Source organism: Nomascus leucogenys, chromosome 12 (assembly GCF_006542625.1).
Source record: "Nomascus leucogenys isolate Asia chromosome 12, Asia_NLE_v1, whole genome shotgun sequence".
Classification (NCBI taxonomy): domain Eukaryota; kingdom Metazoa; phylum Chordata; class Mammalia; order Primates; family Hylobatidae; genus Nomascus; species Nomascus leucogenys.
In genome coordinates, this window is record NC_044392.1 from 81,628,178 (window position 1) to 81,648,061 (window position 19,884).

General features: G+C 42.3%; 1 non-coding gene across 1 annotated transcript; it reads right to left on the reverse strand.

Annotated features, from left to right (window-relative positions):
• Positions 1-9,038: 9,038 nt before the first annotated feature.
• On the reverse strand, positions 9,039-9,140 carry LOC115837720. Its single transcript, XR_004032779.1, has one exon. It is a non-coding gene; the product is annotated as a U6 spliceosomal RNA (small nuclear RNA).
• Positions 9,141-19,884: the final 10,744 nt, after the last annotated feature.

Genomic DNA, 19,884 nt, shown 5'->3' on the forward strand with positions numbered 1-19,884 from the left:
TTTATCAGAAGTTACTTAATCTGCTACCTTAAAAAACTCAGAAAGCAGGCTAGGCACAGTGGCACACACTTGTAATCACCTGAGGCCAGGAGTTTGTGATGAGCCTGGCCAGCATGGCAAAACTTCGTCTCTACTAAAAACACAAAAATTAGCCAGGCATGGTGGTGACACCTGTAATCTCAGCTACTCGGGAGGCTGAGGCACGAGGATCACTTGAACCCAAGAGGCGGAGGTTGCAGTGAGCCCAGATTGTGACACTGCACTCCAGCCTGGGTGACAGAGTGAGACTCTGTCTCAAAAAAACAAAGTAAAACAAAAACACCCAACAACTCAAAAAGCGACAGATCTGGGAAGGGTGGATTTTGATATGAAAAAGAGGAGTAGAAAGTATAGGTCAGACCAAGTTTAATCCAAATCCCCTGATCTTTTTCCCCTTCAACAATTATCAATGCCTTATTACTGAGAATTTAAAACATGCACCTAACTAAGAAGTTGGTCAATGATGGAAAACTAGAAGATCAATATGTCAGAAACTCCTCGTTTTTTTCTTTTTTGCCATTGTGGCAACCCTTAAGGAGGATCCTGGGAACGTGGTAAAAGTCACTGCTTTAATAAATTCTATAAATACCATGCACATAAATAGAAGCTTCTAAGTCTTCAACAACCATTGTTTTTAGCACACACACACCGAAAAAGATTATGAGATAAATACACATTGGCCTTCAAGGTCAGAGTCTCTTGTAACAATCCCAAACTGTGAGAGTAATTAACTTGTAATTTAAGCACATTTTAAATAGCTTAACAAATCTTTGTCCAGTGAAGCATTCCTAGAGGAGATGCCATACCTCTAGATTAATCTTAAAGGCCCTCAGCTGTATGTGCAATCTGAAGTTTGCTCCAAATTACCAAATCCAGGTTCTACTTTTCACCATTCCATCGATTTTCTTCAGTTTGTATGCAGATTTCTGCCAAGCAGGTGGTCTGTAGCTTGCAATTGACAACACCTACCAGCTGTTAAATTTACACATCGCTCCAATTTAAATGCTTAATTGCTCTCAGTGCACTCAATTTACAGCTCATAAACCCCTCCCAGATGGCCCCTAAACCTCTGCCAATAATAGATTCTAAAGTTAAATGAACCATAGTGTCCCTTGGTAGAAAATTAAATATCAGAATAATCTTATACTTTTGGAATGTTTATAATTATTTGTTGGAAAAAATTAACATCTGAGGGTTTTCTTTTTTATTTTATTTTTATTTTTTATTTTTTGAGACAGGGTCTTGCTCTCTCAGCCAGGCTGGAGTGCAGTGGCACAACCATTGCTCACTGCAGCCTCAACCTCCAGGGCTCAAGCAGTCCTCCTGCCTCAGCCTCCCAAGTAGCTGGGACTACAGCTGTGTGCCACCACACCTGGCTAATTTTTTACTTTTTTGTAGAGACAGGGTCTCACTATGTTGCCCAGGCTGGCCTTGAACTCCTGGGCTCAAGTGATCCTCCCACCTCAGCTTCCCAAAGTACTGGAATTACAGGTGTGAGCCACCTTGCCCAGCCTAAGGGTTTTAAGTTAGCCTTGGAGAGAAATACAAGTTTCAACAACTGTCATATCTTCTACCAGTCCCTTAGCATACTTGTCTTTGAAACTGGAACATAAGGTTGTTACCTGCCCTTATATTTGTATAGTGTCCTGGATGACAGGGAGGATAAAGGAAATATTAAATATTTTATGGACAATGACTACATCATTACACACTATCGCAATGTCAATGGCATCTAAGATAAAGAATACAGGTACTGTAAGTGTGATATTCTGGTGGAAGAGTCTGTGAAGGCTCTTCTACTGTCTGCCTGCCCCCTTACCTGGGAAAGTGAATGCTGAATTTGAAAGAGCTCATCTCATTCAACTCCCTCTTTTTATACATGAGGACACTGAGTCCCAGAAAGCTCAAGTGGATTGCCCAGCCAGTGAGTGAGGCAGGGCAGGACCGGGATCTCAAGTCATGGCCTCTTCAGACAGTATCTTAACCACTTGATCTACCCCAGTTTGTTGCCATCAGCGTCAGAAAGGAGAAAAGGCAGAATTCAAGTAAGCCTTTCTTAAACCTGTACAAGATACAGAAATAAATTTTTATTCAACCCATGATGCATACCCTGGTACTTCCTGCTATAAGCCAAACCGTATATGAAAATAGAGATTTACACGAGGCTAAATTACAGAGTTCTCCTTGATCTAATTAAAAATGATTCATTATTGGATTCCTTTAAATATCTAGCAGCTCTAGTGAATTTTTAAGTTCACTTATGCCAGCCTCAAAACACATTTATTATGTAAATTCAGGATTTATGCATTTTAACTGATTAGCAAGTGTTTATAAAGTACCTAACACTATGCCAGGTGCTATACGATTTTTAAAAATAATAAGTTTAATATAAGCCATGTTCCCTGCTAACAAAAACTTTACATCTTAGTGTGGGCACAAGACAAATGAAACAACTTGAAAACAAAACAGTATATAATGAAGTGTTAAATTGTATAATATGGAAGGCCATGTATAATAAAGGGGAAAAAAAGACAAGTGAACACTTTACGAAATTCAGACATCTCTGAACTCATTTCATTTGTGTGTTTTTCTTTTTATTCATGGGCTAGCAAACAGAAACAGGTTAATGGCAATGTAGGTGAGAAACTGTCCTTTACTCCCTTTGAAATACGGTCATTAGACAGATTTGTAAGTTTTGACACCTCCTAGTGGCAAGTCATAGTAACTGTCTGTCTGCACTTAATGTTCTGTAACAATTTTTGATGCCAAAAAACGGTGAGGAAAACTTTAATTTAAATCGACTTTTCAAAGTTTTCTTTGAATAAGAGAGGCTGAGTAGTGTAGTGGTCAAGCACATAATCTCTGAGCTAGACTGCCTCAATCCAAACATCAGCCTTGCCGCTTACTAGCTATTTGAGCTTGGGCAATGTTCTCTGTCTGCGAAGTGGGAATAATAGTAGTACTTTCTTTATGACATAATGAGGATTAACTGAGAGAATACTTGAAAAGCAATTAGAATAGTGCATATCACATAGTAAGCATGATATAAATGTTTGCTAAGTAAATTAGAACAAATCACAATAAAGATCGTTCTTATATTTAGGTTATACTGATGATAATTTACATTTTTGCTAACTTGGGGAAATTATTTAACTTCTCTGGGCCTTGGGTCATTTACTGATGAACAATTGGCTGGGTGCTGTGGCTCATGCCTGTAATCCTAGCACCTTGGGAGGCCGAGATGGGAGAATCTCTTGAGCCCAGGGGTTTGCCACCAGCCTGGGCAACATGGTGAAACTCCATCTCTACGAAAAAAAGTACTAAAATTAGCCAGGTTTGGTAGTGTGCACCTCTAGTCCCAGCTACCCTGGAGGCTGAGGTCGAAGGATGGCTTGAGCCCAGGAGGCAGAGGTTGAATTGAGCTGAGATTGCAACACTGCACTGCAACCTGGGCGACAGGGCCAGACTCTGTTTCAAAGTAATAATAATAATAATAACAATAATAAAAACAACTATGTGTCAGTAAATTTTTTAAAAATAGATTTTCTTTTCTTTTTATTTAAAAAAAATTTTTTATAGAGATAGAGTCTCACTCTGTTGACCATGCTGGTCTCGACTCTTGGCCTCAGCAGTCCTCCCACCTCAGCCTCCCAAAGTGCTGGGATTACAGGCATGTGCCGCCATTGCCTGGTCAGATTTTATTTTCTAGAACTGTTTTAGATGTACAGAAAAACTGAGCTTTGAGGAGTACTGGTCAAGTGTTTTGGAGCATGTTCTCCGACTGGAATTTGATGTTTTTCTTGTCTTAGATTGGGGTTATGAGGCCACAGGAGGAAGATCATAGAGGCAAAGTGCTATTTTCATCACATCGTATCCCTGTATATACTGTCATCAGGATTTATGACACTGGCTGAGGTGGTTTTTGTCACGTTTCTCCACTGTAAAGTTACTCTTTTTCCTCTCTTTCCATAATCTTTGGAGGGAAGTCACCGTGTGCTGCCCACACATAAGGAGTGGATGTATGCTCCCTTTTTGGGGGGCGGCAGAGTATCTGCATAAATCATTTGCAATTCTTCTGTATGGACAATTTGTCTCTTCCTCCCACTTATTAATTTATTCAATTGTGTATTTATAACATTGTTAACTCATGCATACTTGTTTTATACTTTAGGTTATAATTCAATATTACTTTTTTTTTTTTTTTTTTTTTTGCTCAAATTATTTCCCCTTTGGTCACCGGGAACTCTTTTTTTTTTTTTTTTTTTTTTTTTTTTTGAGACAGAGTCTCGCTCTGTCGCCCAGGCTGGAGTGCAGTGGCGCAATCTCGGCTCACTGCAAGCTCCGCCTCCCGGGTTCACGCCACTCTCCTGCCGCAGCCTCTCCGAGTAGCTGGGACTACAGGCGCCCGCCACCACGCCCGGCTAATTTTTTGTATTTTTAGTAGAGACGGGGTTTCACCGTGGTCTCGATCTCCTGACCTCGTGATCCGCCCGTCTCGGCCTCCCAAAGTGCTGGGATTACAAGCGTGAGCCACCGCGCCCGGCCTTATATAGCAGTCTTTAAGAACCTTTCTTAATTTCGCTTTTTTCACCATTCCTTCTTTCTTCCTTCTGGCTTGGTGGTGGAGCTAATGGCTGGGGGTGAGCAGCTATCTTGGACCATGGAGTGATATTAGAAGAGAATTCAAGCCCAGCAGATCAACTCCATGGAACAAGATCACCACACCAGTTCTGGCCTGTCTCACTTTGGACTTCTACGCGGGATAAACTTCTATCTTGCTCAAGCCACTGTCACTTGCAATGAAACATAATTCTAGCCATTAAACGCCACAATCTCAAGCATATCCTAGCATGTCACTAGAGCAAAATATATAGTAATGTTTATTGAATAAATGTTGCAAATTTGGGCTTTCGGGAAGTACATTATTTTTGTTAGTCCAGAAGTTTATGAGTTGAAACAGGACAGCAGTGAGGTCATCCAAGGCCAGAGGGAAATGAGACCAAGTGACTCAAGAAACCAGGAGACCACCGACTATCAGGCAAAAAAGAAAGGAACAGTCAAAGCTAAGGCTCAAAGAAAGAAGACACCACTCAGTCTGGGGAATCTGGAGGCAAGAGAAGTTTGGAAACATCCGTCTCTGGTCTGCAGGATAGCGGGCAAGTAACTCAGAGTCCACAGTCAGCAGCTCTCAGCTGGGGGTGATTTTGCTCTTCAGGGGACACTGGCAATATCTGGAGACATTTTTGGTTGTCACAACTGGTTGGGGAGGAGTGGTGCTATGGGCCTTTAGTGTATAGAGGCCAGAGATGCTGCTAAAAATTTTACCATGCCCAGGACAGCCCCCAAAGCAAAGAATTATCTGGCCTAAAATGTCAATAGTGTTCAGGAAAAGAAACCCTGGTCTAGCTGATTATAGCTGTTGACTTCGGGCCCCAAACTCCAGCCACTCTTGGAGTTCAGGCCAGAGGAAAGATGGGTCATTTAGCCAGCCTGGATAACAGACTGGAAATAGACAATCCAGACTTTCGTGTTCAGCATCATTAAGCAGACTTTGTGACTAAGCTGAGTACCTGCAAATTGCTCTCTGAATATTAAGTAGCTTATAGCACAGAGTTCTTCCCACAATGCAAAGATAATTATGCCCTATCCCAGACTAACAGAGACTGTGACATGCTCACAAGCCATTAAGAAGAGTCTGAAATATAAAACAGGTATCCATTGGGGTCCTAAGGTCTCAGAGAAGCTCCTTTGCATACCAAATGTGTAGAAGGGAGTAGAACTGACAAGCAGTTTCTCTTCTGATGTGAGTCCTAAATGTGGGAATCATCGGTCACCACATTCCCACGGCCAGGGTTTGTGTCGAAGAAGTTATTGATTCTGCAGTTGACTTGCCGTTTGAACCCTCTGACTTCTCCAGACACTGGTTTTCCTTATAGTGTGAAAGTCAAAATTATCATTAGCTGGAGGGGAGGCCTGAGGGAAAGAGAGAAGAAGAGCAAGTTGATTGAGCTGCTGAGGCTGCTAGGCCCTATGTGCATAAATCAGTAAGCTTAAACCTCAGAATATCCCTGGTGGCTCGAGGATGACAGCATTATGGAAATAAAGTACTTTTTATATTCTGCATCTGTATTAGCATACATATATTTACTGCTCATATTTATGAGATCCTTATAAATTTCTTTTCAAAAAAGTTTTTTTTTGCCAAACTGAATTAAGTGTTAATTGCATACTTATTATACACAAGGCACTATGCTTGGTTTTATGCGGTTTCTGCCCACAAAAGTCTTTCATTCCAGTAGAGAGGCAAAGATTTACACAAAGAAATCACAGTACAAGGCAGAAAGTCATAATGCCAAAAGACAGACATAAATAAAGTGTTGTGGGTTCACAGAGAATGGAATACTTAATATGGTTGGAAGAGGTAGGTTCAGTTGTTCATTATTTTGTTTAAAAAATATTTCTTGCACTTCTGCTATATGCCAGGAAGTCTGCTAAATGACAGAGATTCAAAAGTGAATGATACCAAGCCCTTAGCTGAATGGGGAAGAGAAAAGTATATCAAGAGTGGCATTCGAGCAACATAAGTTTGAAAGTTGTGCTAATGTCAGATTTTGGAATGGGAGCAGGTAGAAGGGGAGCGTATTCCGGGCAAAGGAAAAAATAAGCAAAATATCAGAGTAGCAAACCAGCTTGTATTTCATCAGCCTCCATGTGGGATTCCCCACTACTACCGAATCCCAACCCCCACCCACAGGCATCAGTTAATTTAGGAGGGGGCTTCTCCCTGAGCATGCTCTGTAATACAAATCCTCCGTGAGAAGGTTGGTTTGTTTCAGAAGAACAATATTTCTCCTATTAGCAATTATCTAGGTTGTTTGTGATTGGAAACTGTAATTAAAATGATACCATGAACATCCTTATACATGTGTCTTTGTGTACTCATGTGAATATTTTCTACGGACTAAAGTTTTAAAATAGGGTTATAATAAACCAGTTTCAAGGATGAGTCACCAATGGACAGGATCTGAGATCCCCAGGGTGATGATGAGTGTGTAAGAGAGCACTGAGCACCCCCTACTTGGGAAGATGGAAGTCTCTGAAGACAAATGTCACCTGCCTCCTAAATTCGTCTAATGGAAGCTCTGCCTATAACCTCAAAACTGGGGTTTGCTCCCAGTCACAGTGGCTCTCGCCTATAATCCCAGCACTTTAGGAGGCTGAGACAGGAGGATTGCTCAAGGTCAGGAGTTAGAGATGAGCCTGGGCAACATACTGGGACCTGTCTGTATATATATATATATTAGCCAGGTGTGGTGCACACCTGTAGTCCCAGCTACTTGGGAGGCTGAAGTGGAAGGATCACTTGAGCCCAAAAGTTTGAGGCTGCAGTGAGCTGTGATGGTGCCACTGCACTCCAGCCTGGGTGACAGAGCAGGGAGACCCTGTCTCTAAAAAACAAAACTGAGGTTTGCCAAATAAGTCTGCCTTCTAGTGCTCTCTCTTGAGACTCATTTCTCTCTGGGTGTGGTAAGCATTGCATTAATACTCCCCAACAGACAAGTAGAAGTAGCGCCAACATTTTAAGATATACTATGGGTGAAAATCTTAACATTGAGAAAAATATACCCATTAACCTTTTACCTGTCATTGAAAAAGATGGGGCCTATTTCATTCTAGCTCTTGATAGTAAGTGCTTGGAAACCCCTGGGTCTGATGCAAGTGTCAGGGCCCTTGTCCAAATCCTGCTTCTCTTGTTCTGCTTTGCTGAAGGGCATGAGCACTGAGCAGAGAAGGAGCAATAGGGGCTACCCCTGCTCAAAAATATCTCCCCCTTACATCCTACCAAGAGAGTCAACAAATCGCTCAATCTTTTTTCCTTTTTTAAAAAATTTACATACGGTTTACAAACCATAAAATTCACCATTTAAAAATGTAAGGTTCAGTGGTTTTTAAATATATTCACAAGGTTGTTCAGCCATTACTATCTAATTCCAGAACACTATTACCCCCAAAAGAAATTCTGTACCCAGCCAGGCGCCATGGCTCATGCCTGTAATCTCAGCAATTTGAGAGGCCGAGGCGGGCAGATCACTTAAGGTTGGGAGGTCCAGACCAGCCTGGCCAACATGGTGAAACCCTGTCTTTACTAAAAATATAAAAATTAGCTGGGCGTGGTGACACGCGCCTGTAGTCTCAGCTGCTGGGGAGGCTGAGGAGGAGAATCGCTTGAGCCTGGGAGGTGGAGGTTGCAGTGAGCAGAGTTCACGCCACTGCACTCCAGCCTGGGCAACAGAACAAGACTCTGTCTCAAAAAACAAACAAACAAACAAAACACAGTCCCTCTCTATATATCCCCTCCCCCATCCCCTAATCTACTTTAGGTCTTTATGGATTTGCCGATTCTGAACATTTCATCTAAATGTAACCATACAAAACATGCTCTTCTGTGACTGGCTTCTTTCAATAAGCATGATGTTTTCAAGGTTCTTCTGTGTTGTAGCATGTGTCAATACTTTACTCCTTTTTATGGCCGAATAACATTGTATTGTATAAGTAACCATATTTTTAAATGCATTCATCTGTTGACGGACATTTGGGTTGTTTCCACTTTTTGGCTCTTATGAACAATGCTGCTATTATTATTTGTGTATAGTTTTTTTTGAGGTGAAAGAAGACTTTTTTGTTTTGTTTTGTTTTCTTGAGACGGAGTCTCACTCTGTCGCTCAGGCTGGAGTGCAGTGGCGCGATCTTGGCTCACTGCAAGCTCCACCTCCCGGGTTCACGCCATTCTCCTGCCTCAGCCTGTAGCTGGGACTACAGGCGCCCACCACCATGCCCGGCTAATTTTTTTGTATTTTTAGTAGAGACGGGGTTTCACCATGTTAGCCAGGATGGTCTCGATCTTCTGACCTCGTGATCCACCCGCCTCGGCCTCCCAAAGTGCTGAGATCACAGGCGTGAACCACCACGTCCAGCCAAGGTGAAAGAAGTTTTAATGGAAAAATATGAAATGCTTTCTGAATATGCATGTCATTCTTGTGCAGGGGCCATGCTAATCTTCTCTGTATTGTACCAGCTTTATTAGGTTGGTGCAAATGTAATTGAGGTTTTTGCATTGTTGAAATTTGCTGTTTGATATTGGAATACTTTCTTAAATAAGCGTGGTTATGTTATACATCATTTTAATGCACATTTCTCGCTTTTGTCTTTTGCTAATGACTTATTGCTGTTTATTTTATATTTATTTTAGACTATGGAAATGAAGTTAGACAAAAAGAAAATTCGCTCAATTTTCTTATTTGAGTTCAAAATGGGTCGTAAAGCAGGGGAGACAACTTGGAACATCAACAACGCGTTTGGCCCAGTAACTGCTAATGAGCGAACGTACAGTGCAGTAATGGCTCAAGAAGTTTTGCAAAGGAGACGAGAGCCTTGAAGATGAGAAGCGTAGTGGCAGGCCATCGGAAGTTGACGGCGACCAATTGAGAGCAATCATCGAAGCTGATCCTCTTACAACTATATGAGAAGTTGCCAAAGAACTCAACGTCAACCATTCTATGGTCACTCAGCATTTGAAGCAAATTGGAAAGCTGAAAAAGCTCCATAAGTGGGTGTCTCATGAGCTGAGCAAAAATCAGAAAAATCATTCTTTTAAAATGTCCTCTTCTCTTATTCTAAGCAACAACAACGAACCATTTCTAGATCAGATCATGACATGCGATGATTGTATACCACAAGCAGCAATGACCAGCTCATTGGTTAGACCAAGAAGAAGCTCCAGGCCAGGCACGGTGGCTTATGCCTGTAATCCCAGCACTTTGGGAGGCCGAGGCAGGTGGATCACGAGGTCAGGAGATCAAGACCATCCTGGCTAACACGGTGAAACCCTGTCTCCACTAAAAATACAAAAAATTAGCCGGGTGTGGTGGTGGGCGCCTGTAGTCCCAGCTACTCGGGAGGCTGAGGCAGGAGAATGGCGTCAACCTGGGAGGTGGAGCTTGCAGTGAGCCGAGATGGTGCCACTGCACCCCAGCCTGGGCAGCAGAGCGAGATTCCTTCTCAAGAAAAAAAAAAAAGAAGAAGCTCCAAAGCACTTCCCAAAGCCAAACTTGCACCAGAAAAAGGTCATGGTCACTGTTTGTGGTCTGCGGCCGGTCTGATCCACTACAGCTTTCTGAATCCCGAGGAAACCATTACATCTAAGAAGTATGCTCAGCAAATCCATGAGATGCACCGAAAACTGCAATACCTGCAGCCGGCATTGGTCAACAGAAAGGGCCCAGCTGTTCTCCATGACAGCCTCACTTCGTGCGACTTCACGGCGCACAACCAATGCTTCCAAAGTTGAACAAATTCAGCTACGAAGTTTTGCCTCACCTGCCATATTCACCTGATAGCTTGCCAACTGACTGCCACTTCTTCAAGCGTCTCAACAACTTTTTTCAGGGAAAATGCTTCCACAATCAGCAGGATGCAGAAAATGCTTTACAAGAGTTCGTCGAATCCCGAAGCACGGATTTTTATGCTACAGGAATAAACAAACATATTTCTCGTTGACAAAAATATGTTGATTGTAATGGTTCTTATTTTGATGAATAAAGATGTGTTTGAGCGTAGTTATAATGATTTAAAATGTACGGTCTGAAGCCGCAATTACTTTTGCACCATCCTAACAGTATATGTGCTGCTAAAGCGAGCACTTATGTACAAATTTTGGTGTGGATATACACTTTTTCAATTCTCTTGGTTATATACCCAGAAGTAGAATTGTTTGGTCATAAAGTGGTTCAATCTTAAGGCCAAGGCTCCAGGGAAGATTTTAAGATTTTTTTAAACAGCAGTTTTAAATTCACAGCAAAATTTAGACATTACAGAGGTTTCCCATATACCCCTGCCCCCACCCATGTGTAGTCTACCCCGTTATCAACACAAGGAAGCTTCTGAATTGTCCATACCTCAGGGTGAATTGCTTCAAGCAACCAATCAGATTACTTTGGACTATGAACTTGAGGAAGAATTTTATTTAGGAAGCAGGGGAGCGGGAGAGCAATTTTAGAACTTAGGTCAATGTGGAGGAAGACATTTATATTAGGATTCGTATTACCATGAAAGAAATTGAGCACAATTAGATTAGGCAAAGGGGGAAGTTTTTTGGCAGCCTTTCATAGTTGCAGAGGGGATATAGTTAGAAGTCCAGGATATCCGGAAGCAGGAGCTCCAATACCACTAACTCTCTTCCTTATCTCTCAGCTTCTCTCAGCACGAGGCTCCATTCTCTCAGCACAGCTTCCTTCACAGCAAGGAACAGGACTGTCAACAGTTCCCCTGCCTCGGTGCTCACAACGTTGTTCCTAGACAGATACTGAATTTCTTTCCTTAAACTCCAAGTGAAAAAATCCTGGGGATGGATGCTGCTTAACTTGGCTTGTGGTTTGACCTAGCCTTGACCAGGCTGTGGAAGGCTCTGTGGTCAGTGCACAAAGTATTCTGATTGGCCCAGTTTTAGTCATGTTCCCACCCAAAGACTCATGAATGTGACCAAAGGGCAGAATTTGTAATAACGTGGCGTCTCCTTTTGAACCACATGTTTGTAATGGGGAGAAGAACATGCATCAGAAGAAAAGGGGTTCCATTACCCGAAGAAGGGAGTAGTTCTGGGCTGGCACACAACAGGTGTCCACCAGAAATGCCTGGGTGGGTTGGCATGACCTTGGGCAGTGTGAGTGCCCTGGGGGCCCAGAGGGGCAAAAGGCTGAGAGAGAGGTGTTTTTTGTTTGTTTTTTGTTTTTGTTTTTGTTTTAAACGGAGCCTTGCTCTGTCACTCAAGCTGGAGTGCAGTGGTGCAATCTCGGCTCACTGCAACCTCCATCTCCCGAGTTCAAGTATTTCCTTCCTCAGCCTCCTGAGCAGCTGTGACCACAGGCATGTGCCACCACGCCCAGCTAATTTTTGTATTTTTAGTAGAGATGGGGTTTCACCATGTTGGCCAGGCTGGTGTCGAACTCCTGACCTCAGGTGATCCGCCTATCTCGACCTCCCAAAGTGCTGGGATTACAGGCATGAGCCACCATGCCCACTCAAGAGAGGTTTAAGTGTAGCAAAAACAAACTCCTGGCAATTTTTTTAAGGGCCCCAGAAGTCCTAACAGCCCTGCATAGTCCCCCAGGTCACCTCTGGTTATAGCTTCTGATAATCTAACGAACCGCATACTGACTGAGGCCTCTTGCCTTCTGCTACTCAGGTAGCTGGTGAAGGAAATGTACCAATTTCTGACCATTAGCATTTCTTCCTGAAGAGATTATGTTGTAATGTGAACCACAGGGCCCTAGTGCGGCATTTCATGTCAAATATCACATTGCACCAATTTGCTCTGCTCTCCTGACATTTTCTGGCTGGCTTCTGCACTGTATTCACAGTGTTTATTGTATTCACGTTGAAGGTCACCTCTTTGGAGACCTCCCTCACCCACTTAGGCACCCTCACCTCTATTCTCATATTTGATTCCTTTTCTTTGTTTTTGTTTTTGTTTTTTTGAGACAGAGTCTCGCTCTGTCACCCAGGCTGGAGTGCGATGGTATGATCTCTTCTCACTGCAACCTCCGCCTCCCTGGTTCAAGTGATTCTCCTGCCTCAGCCTCCTGAGTAGCTGGTATTACAGGCACGTGCCACCACGCCTGGCTGGCTAATTTTTGTATTTTTAGTAGAGACAGGGTTTCATCATGTTGGTTAGGCTGGTCTCGAACTCCTGACCTCGTGATCCGCCCACTTCGGCCTCCCAAAGTGCTGGGACTACAGGCGTGAGCCACTGCACCCGGCCTGATTCCATTTTTAACACATTGATCATTACCTGATATCTATGGGTTTCTCACTTAATATTTTTCTCAACCCCTCTGACAGAGCAGTGGTCTTCATACTTATTCAGGATAAAATATTGGGAAATCATGATGCTCTTTGTGACATAATAATGCATTTAATTTTATCTCATGGGATAGGAACAATTTGCTCCCAGAAAAATGGTTGTATGCATGTACTTTTTGGTGAGTCTCTCAGCTTAGCCTAAACTATAATTCAGATGTCCATCTGGGCATGCAGATCCTACAACCACCCCACCGTGATCCCAGATTGGCATTAGGCAAGTAGCAAAAGATCCCTTTTATTTGCATATGTATATAAAAGTATAGCAAATGGAATAGAATGATACTTATCAAGTTTAAAATAATAAATTCACTGGGGGCTGGGTGCAGTGGCTCACGTCTATAATCCTAGCACTTCGGAAGGCCAAGGTAGGTGGATCACTTGAGGTCAGGAGTCTGAGACCAGGTTGGCTGACATGGTAAAACCCCGTCTCTACTGAAAATACAAAAATTAGCCAGGCGTGGTGGCGTGTGCCTGTAGTCCCATCTACTTGAGAGGCTGAGGCAGAGAATCACTTGAACCTGGGAGGTGGAGGTTGCAGTGAGCCGAGATCGCGCCACTGCACTCCAGCCTGGGCGACAGAGCAAGACTCCGTCTCAAAAAAAAAAAAAAAAAAAAAAAAAAAGAAGTATATATGTGTGTGCACATATATGTATATACATAGGCAGAGAGAGAGAGAGACAGAGACAGAGACAAAAAGATGGAGAGATGCAGTAAGACAGACAGCAATGATTTTAAAAATAGTAGGAACATCAAAAAGGACTTGGAAGCAAATATGCCAAAATATTAACAGGATTTAATTTTGAGTGGTAGGAATGTAACAGATTTTTTTTTTCTTTATTCTCTTACTTATTTTCTCAATTATTCCTCACTAAATAAAATAATATAAAAATAAAATTAATCAGAAAAATAGAAATAAATCACTGCTAAGAAGGCTTTTACTGTATTAAACTGATCAAAAAGCTTAACCTTTTTTTCTCTGCAATACCAAACTCATATTCTTGCAGTTTCTGTTCCTAGGTCTTGAATTTCTCTCTCTTTCTCTCTTTTTTTTTTTTAACCATTTTATTTTTAATACAGTGCTGATGTTCTGAAACTCTCTGGAGAGGAAAGATGTGAGCACGACCTTGTGGCTTCTCTTGACTTTCCAGAGTCATTTTAGATTCAGAACTGATTACATATTATCTCTAACCAGCAAAGTGATTGAGCTCTTTGAAAAAATAGAATTTTAATGTCTCTTTCTATTAATAGCTTGCATTTTTAATATGCTTTGTCGAGTAGATTAGTCTTAGAATCTGCAAAATCTGTGGTAAAACTTGTTTGATCACAAAGTCTTTGATGGATCCAGTAAGTGCTCTGCACCCCCTTTCAGCACTCAGAATTTTAGTAATCACATGGCTGATATTGACAGCTGTGGAACTGTTCAGGACAGGGATTTTTGTCTGCTTTGTTCATTGTCATAAGCTTCCCCAGTTCTGAGAACAGTAGGTAGGTAACGTGGAAAAAGTGCTCAATAAATCTTGAATAAATACACGAATTTGAAGCATTTAGGAACTCCTTACTTATGTATTGCTTAATTTAAGGGTTTGTCTACTTTCTCTCAGGGTGACAGTCTCTAAGAATATGCATAATAAAGTACGAGGGTTTCAATGTCTTCTCTGATGAAAGAGAAGAAAAGCACCAGGGAATGGGAGCCTAGACTGATCAGACTTGGGTCACATGCCCACTGGGGGAGTGGGAGGCAGTATGAAGATTGGAGTGAGACCCACTTATGTCAGGAATCCAAAACAGTCAAACTCACAGAAGCATAGAGCAGAATGGTGCTTCCCAGGAGCTGGGTAAAGGGGAAACAGAAATGGGGAGGTGTCACCCAAAGGGTGCAAAAAGAGAGAGTGAGGAGGAATCTTAGGGGTGATGGTGATGTTTATGGCATCGTCTATAGTGACTGTTAAACAGTTCTATACTTGTCTTCAGACTCTTCCAGGTGTATATATTAACTATGTACAGCTTTTTATGTGTAAATTATACCTCAATTTTAAAAAAATGAATTGGCATAGGAGAGGATCACCTAAAGAAGGGGAGTACAGTTAACAAGAGAATAGGACATAGGGCATTGGAAAAGTAAATGCACATGGTATCCATGAACACATCATAAACTATTCAACCACATTAGAAATTTCAGAGCCAAAACTTAAAAAGAGAAATAGGAGGAAGATGGTAGGTATGACGGTGAGGGGCAGAAGTTGGAGGAACAGAAGAGGCCAGAATGTGTGGGGTCTAGCACACATGGGGAGGTAGCAAGAGTGGAAGCCTGGAAACTGGTTAGGAAGGTATTTCAGCCATCCAGGCAAGCAGTGGAGAGACATATTAGACTTGTTAGATTAAATGACAATTCACATAGTTAATCGTGATTGGGATATATGTTGCAAAAGGGATGAATAGGGCAACTTGGTCTTGTCTGGGGGATGGGAGGGGAGTTAGCTAAGGTTTCTCTGAGCAAATGACATTTAAGCTGGGACCTAAAGGATGAACGAAAGGGAGATGAGAAGAAAATTTCTAGCACAAGGGATACTGGTGAGAAGCTTTGAGGCCAGGGAAAGCCCAGCTCACTCCAGGAACTAAAAGGAGGTCAGTGTACATGGAGCAGAGAGCAAGAGGAGCAGTTGTGTGAGATGAGGCAGCAGTAGGTGGATCTTCCAGGGTCTTGCAAGCCTTACAAGCCTGGTCAGACTGTTGGGCTTTAGCCTAAGTGCAGTAGGAAGCCATGGAGGGATTTTAAGCCTAAAAGGAACGTCACTTGCTCCATCACTTAACATTTATTTATTAAGCAATGTCTACATGACAAGACGAGATTCACAGTATAGAAAGAGCACTTTGCGACATGGGATGTTTTTAAGAGGGGGCACAGAGGGCGAGTGGGCAGGCTTCTGAAGTAGATATTGGGAGACCATGGTGCTTTGGGTCACAGAGGTGGGAATGGGAATAGAGGGAGGTGGGGGACGTGGTGATTGGCAGGCTGGCGGAGCAGGGGTGAGGGCAAGGCTCTGAGATTGGGCACTGCACAATAAGCACTGGCAGATGGGGTTCAGCAATGGGCTGGGACATTGTATTAGATTCCAATGAGAATGTCGTCAGTCCCTGGCTTCTTACCCCATGAGTATCTTAGAATATCCTTAGAGGACTGTGATAAGACTTGCAGAATTATAAGACTAGCAGGAATCAGATGACGCACTTAACTTAGAATCATTCTAATTGGGTTTATTTACAAAGGGTTGCTTATAGAGATGTGGGCAGGGTATAGGGGAACCACAAAGGATAACCCTCAGCCACAGTGACGAGGGGGGGGAGCAGTCACCAGACACCAGAAGGAGGTAGTCACATGGAGAAGGTCACCTGGAGAGAGGCTGTAATCTTTGGTCAAAGGACTTACAGGGAAGAAACCAAGGAGTAAAAATTCTTCCTGACTCATTTTCCTCCCTTTCATCAGTCCAATGCCCCAAATCCCCATTGGTCAACCCCAACCAGAAGCCAGAGGACTTGGAAGCTACAGTGTGGTGTGTTCAGACCAACCTCCAGGTGGAAGTGTGGAACAAAGAATGGAAAATGGAGCTGAAGTGGCAAACAGAAGTCAACCAAACTCAGTCAAACTCAACCAAACATAGTCAACCAAATTTACAATTCAAAGTGTCACTTCTTGGCCATATTGGGGTAGAATTTTATTTTATTTATTTATTTATTTATTTTTAATAATAGAGATGGGGGTCCCACTATGTTGCTGAGGCTGGTCTTGAACGCCTGGGCTTAAGCAATCCTCCCACCTTGGCCTCCCAAAATGCTGGGATTACAAGCATGAGCCACCACGCCCAGCCAAGGGTAGGATTTTAAATATTCTAATTGGGAAACAAAAATGGAAGAAGGAAAATGTGTGTGAAGTTGTTCCTCAACTGTCGGAGGAAGCCCCTCCATATATCTCCCCTTTAAAAAAAAAATTTAAGGGGTTGACAAATAAAAGTTATGTATATATTTATGTTGTACCATGTAATGCTTCAGTATATGTATACATTGTGAAATGGTTACATCGAGCTAATTAACATATTCAACACCTCACCTATTTATGGTCTTTCTTTGTGAGACCTTCACCCATGCTTATCTGTTACTCAGGATATTTAGTTGTAAATTCCAACGAAAATAACTTTTTGGTATCTGTAGCTTTTGCCAATCTTTCAGCAAAATCTTCTAAAATACATTTTGAGAAATGCGGATTTTACAGTGAAGTTCAAAGGAATTCAGTCTGCATCCTGCACAAACGTGGATTGTTTTCTGCAAAGACAACCTAGGCAACTCTCTGGAGCTTAAGCATATCAGGACTGGGCCATCCTGGCCAAATAACAAAATTATTTCTGCTGTATCATGAATTTGAGTTATCAAGCTTTCTGCCGGTTATTTTCCCCACTAACCAAGTTAGTGGGGAAATTTGTTTTTCTAAGCACATTGTCTTTTTAAAATCCATGACAAATCATATGGAAAAAATGTCATTCTTGCTTAAAATCCGGCTGGTCAGGACATTTTCCATCTACAACCCAATAAAACAGGTTAGTCAGGTATCTTATTTCTTTGGTCTCTAAAATGTTATAATCCTGGAACAGGCTTTTAATATTTTTCTTAATAGCTCTGGTTTCCACTGAAGTTAACAATGATTACTTGTGGTCTGATAGTTCTCTTGGCACTACACCAAAAACAGAAGCGAGAAAGCACATTCTCAGCCAGAGAGGCTTAACAGCTAAGCCAGACATTCAGCCGAGAATCCAAATTTCCTTCTCTTCTATACCTCCTCCCTTCCTTGAGCAAAAATGTCATCTGGCAGGTTTTTTGATTTCCTAACTCCAGAAAGCTATTTGAGCCCAGCAATTCCCAAAAATGTCACAGTATTTTTAAGTGCATATAAATGTCGATCTGTTTTCTTAAATGGGATATTTGCCTCCAAGTTAAATCAAGTACTTTCTTCTCTACTTAGAAGGTTCTTTATCAAATATTGTCTTGGGCCAAACTGCAGCCTGAGATTAATCATGTAGGCAGGTCAACAGCAGGTTGTGAGGTGGATACAAACAAAGTGGAATGCTATCCCTTCTCCCCTTTCCTCTTCTGTCTGTCTCTGCCCCCCAGCCCCTCCTAGGACAGTCCTCCCCTTGAGAAAGGGGAAACAACATTGAGAGGGTGGGGGCAGGGAAGCTGCATGAAGAGCTTGGGAAAGCTTGGTGTCTGAACACTTTAACTATCGAAGCTCAAGAGCAACAAAGAAGTTACAGTAAAAAGCCTTAGAAGCAAAAGGCAACTTAATTTAGTCTTTTAGCTTTAAAAATTAAAAGTAGGGAACAGGAAATTCTACTTAACGAAAGCAAAAATTAATTCAAAGAATCCAATTCTAAGTTATAATCATTTAAGGGCAAGAGAGATGATGGAGAATGAAGGAAAATGAAGAGGGAGAAACAGAAAAGTGACCTTGATTGTGAAATTCCTGAGAAGCACAGGTCTAATGTATTCATATTAGTACTATATATGAACACCATTAATATATTAATCCCATTAAAAAAATACAACCCTTTAAGAAACATGGGTAAGTACCACTAGAACTTATTTTTCCAGAAGAGGAAATTGCTACCTAGAACTTAGAAATCTAACCATTCGTAAATCTCTCTATCTTTATTATTTTAAACTAGAGAAACTCTTACTTCCAGGTATGAAAGTGGAAAATGTCATACCATATGCATAGAGAATTGGGTCAAGTTGAAATGGATCAGCCCCATTTCAAGATTCTTTGGAATATTGCCACATGAGGTGGAAATAAGTGGGGTTTTCACTTTTTATAATTGTCACTAATGGTATTACTCCGTGGGGCTGATGAAATTAACAAAGTTCCTCTGTCCCTCCTTTACATGAATTCAATTCAAAAAGTTGAGGAAGGGCCAAGCACTGTGGCTCATGCCTGTAATCTCAGCACTTTGGGAGGCCCAGACAGGAGGATCACTTAAGGCCAGGAGTTCAAGTCTAGGCTAGGCAACATACCAAGACCTCGTCTCTACCACACACACACACACACACAAAATCGCCGAGTGTGGTGGTTCACACTGTGGTCCTAGATACTCAGGAGGCCGAGATGGGAGGATGACTTCAGCCCAGGAGTTCAAGGCTGCAGTGAGCTATGATGGCACCACTGCACTCCAGCCTGGGTGACAGAGCAAAATTCTCTCTAAAAAGAAAAGTTGAGAAGAGCCTACATATATCTTCCATTTCTTTCATGAAATCTGAATATCCACAGGCCTCTAGCCTGTAAGTACAAATGAGCATTTTTATACACATTTTGTGAGGCGATGATCCCCACCTATTCATGACTACCCCACTACAGTGTTCTCTCTCCCAACTCCACAGCAGTGTTGCTAGAAGTCTCCAGGAAGCGTCTGGGGTACTTGGGAATTCCACATGTTCCCATCCCGCTAGACTTGTTGGGCATTTCCATGTCATTTAGACATATGTTTATGGGAGAAGCAAAGGGACTCACCCTCTGGCTCTCAGCTCCCTTTTGGGTGGCCTCACACTGCTTTCTCTTGACACTCTAGGCAACTGTGTGGTGAGATGGCCTGCAGGTTGCCATGGGCTCCTTTGCCCTTGGAAGGCCCGGGAGTCAGGTGAGGGTCAGGGAAGGGGCTGATGACAGGGGTGAGGTCCAGCAAAGGGGAGACCTAAAGGGAAAAGCTTGTGCCTGGCTCTCCTATTAGAGCAGAAAGATAAAGGAGACTTCTGTAGTTTCTATGATTTCCAGCACAGCTTAGAAGAGCAGGAGACCAAAAGAGATTTGGGATCAAATTTTGGACCAAAGCTAGGGCCATTTTGCCTGGCTTCATCCCCTGGCTGTATGGCTCTCCAGGACTTATA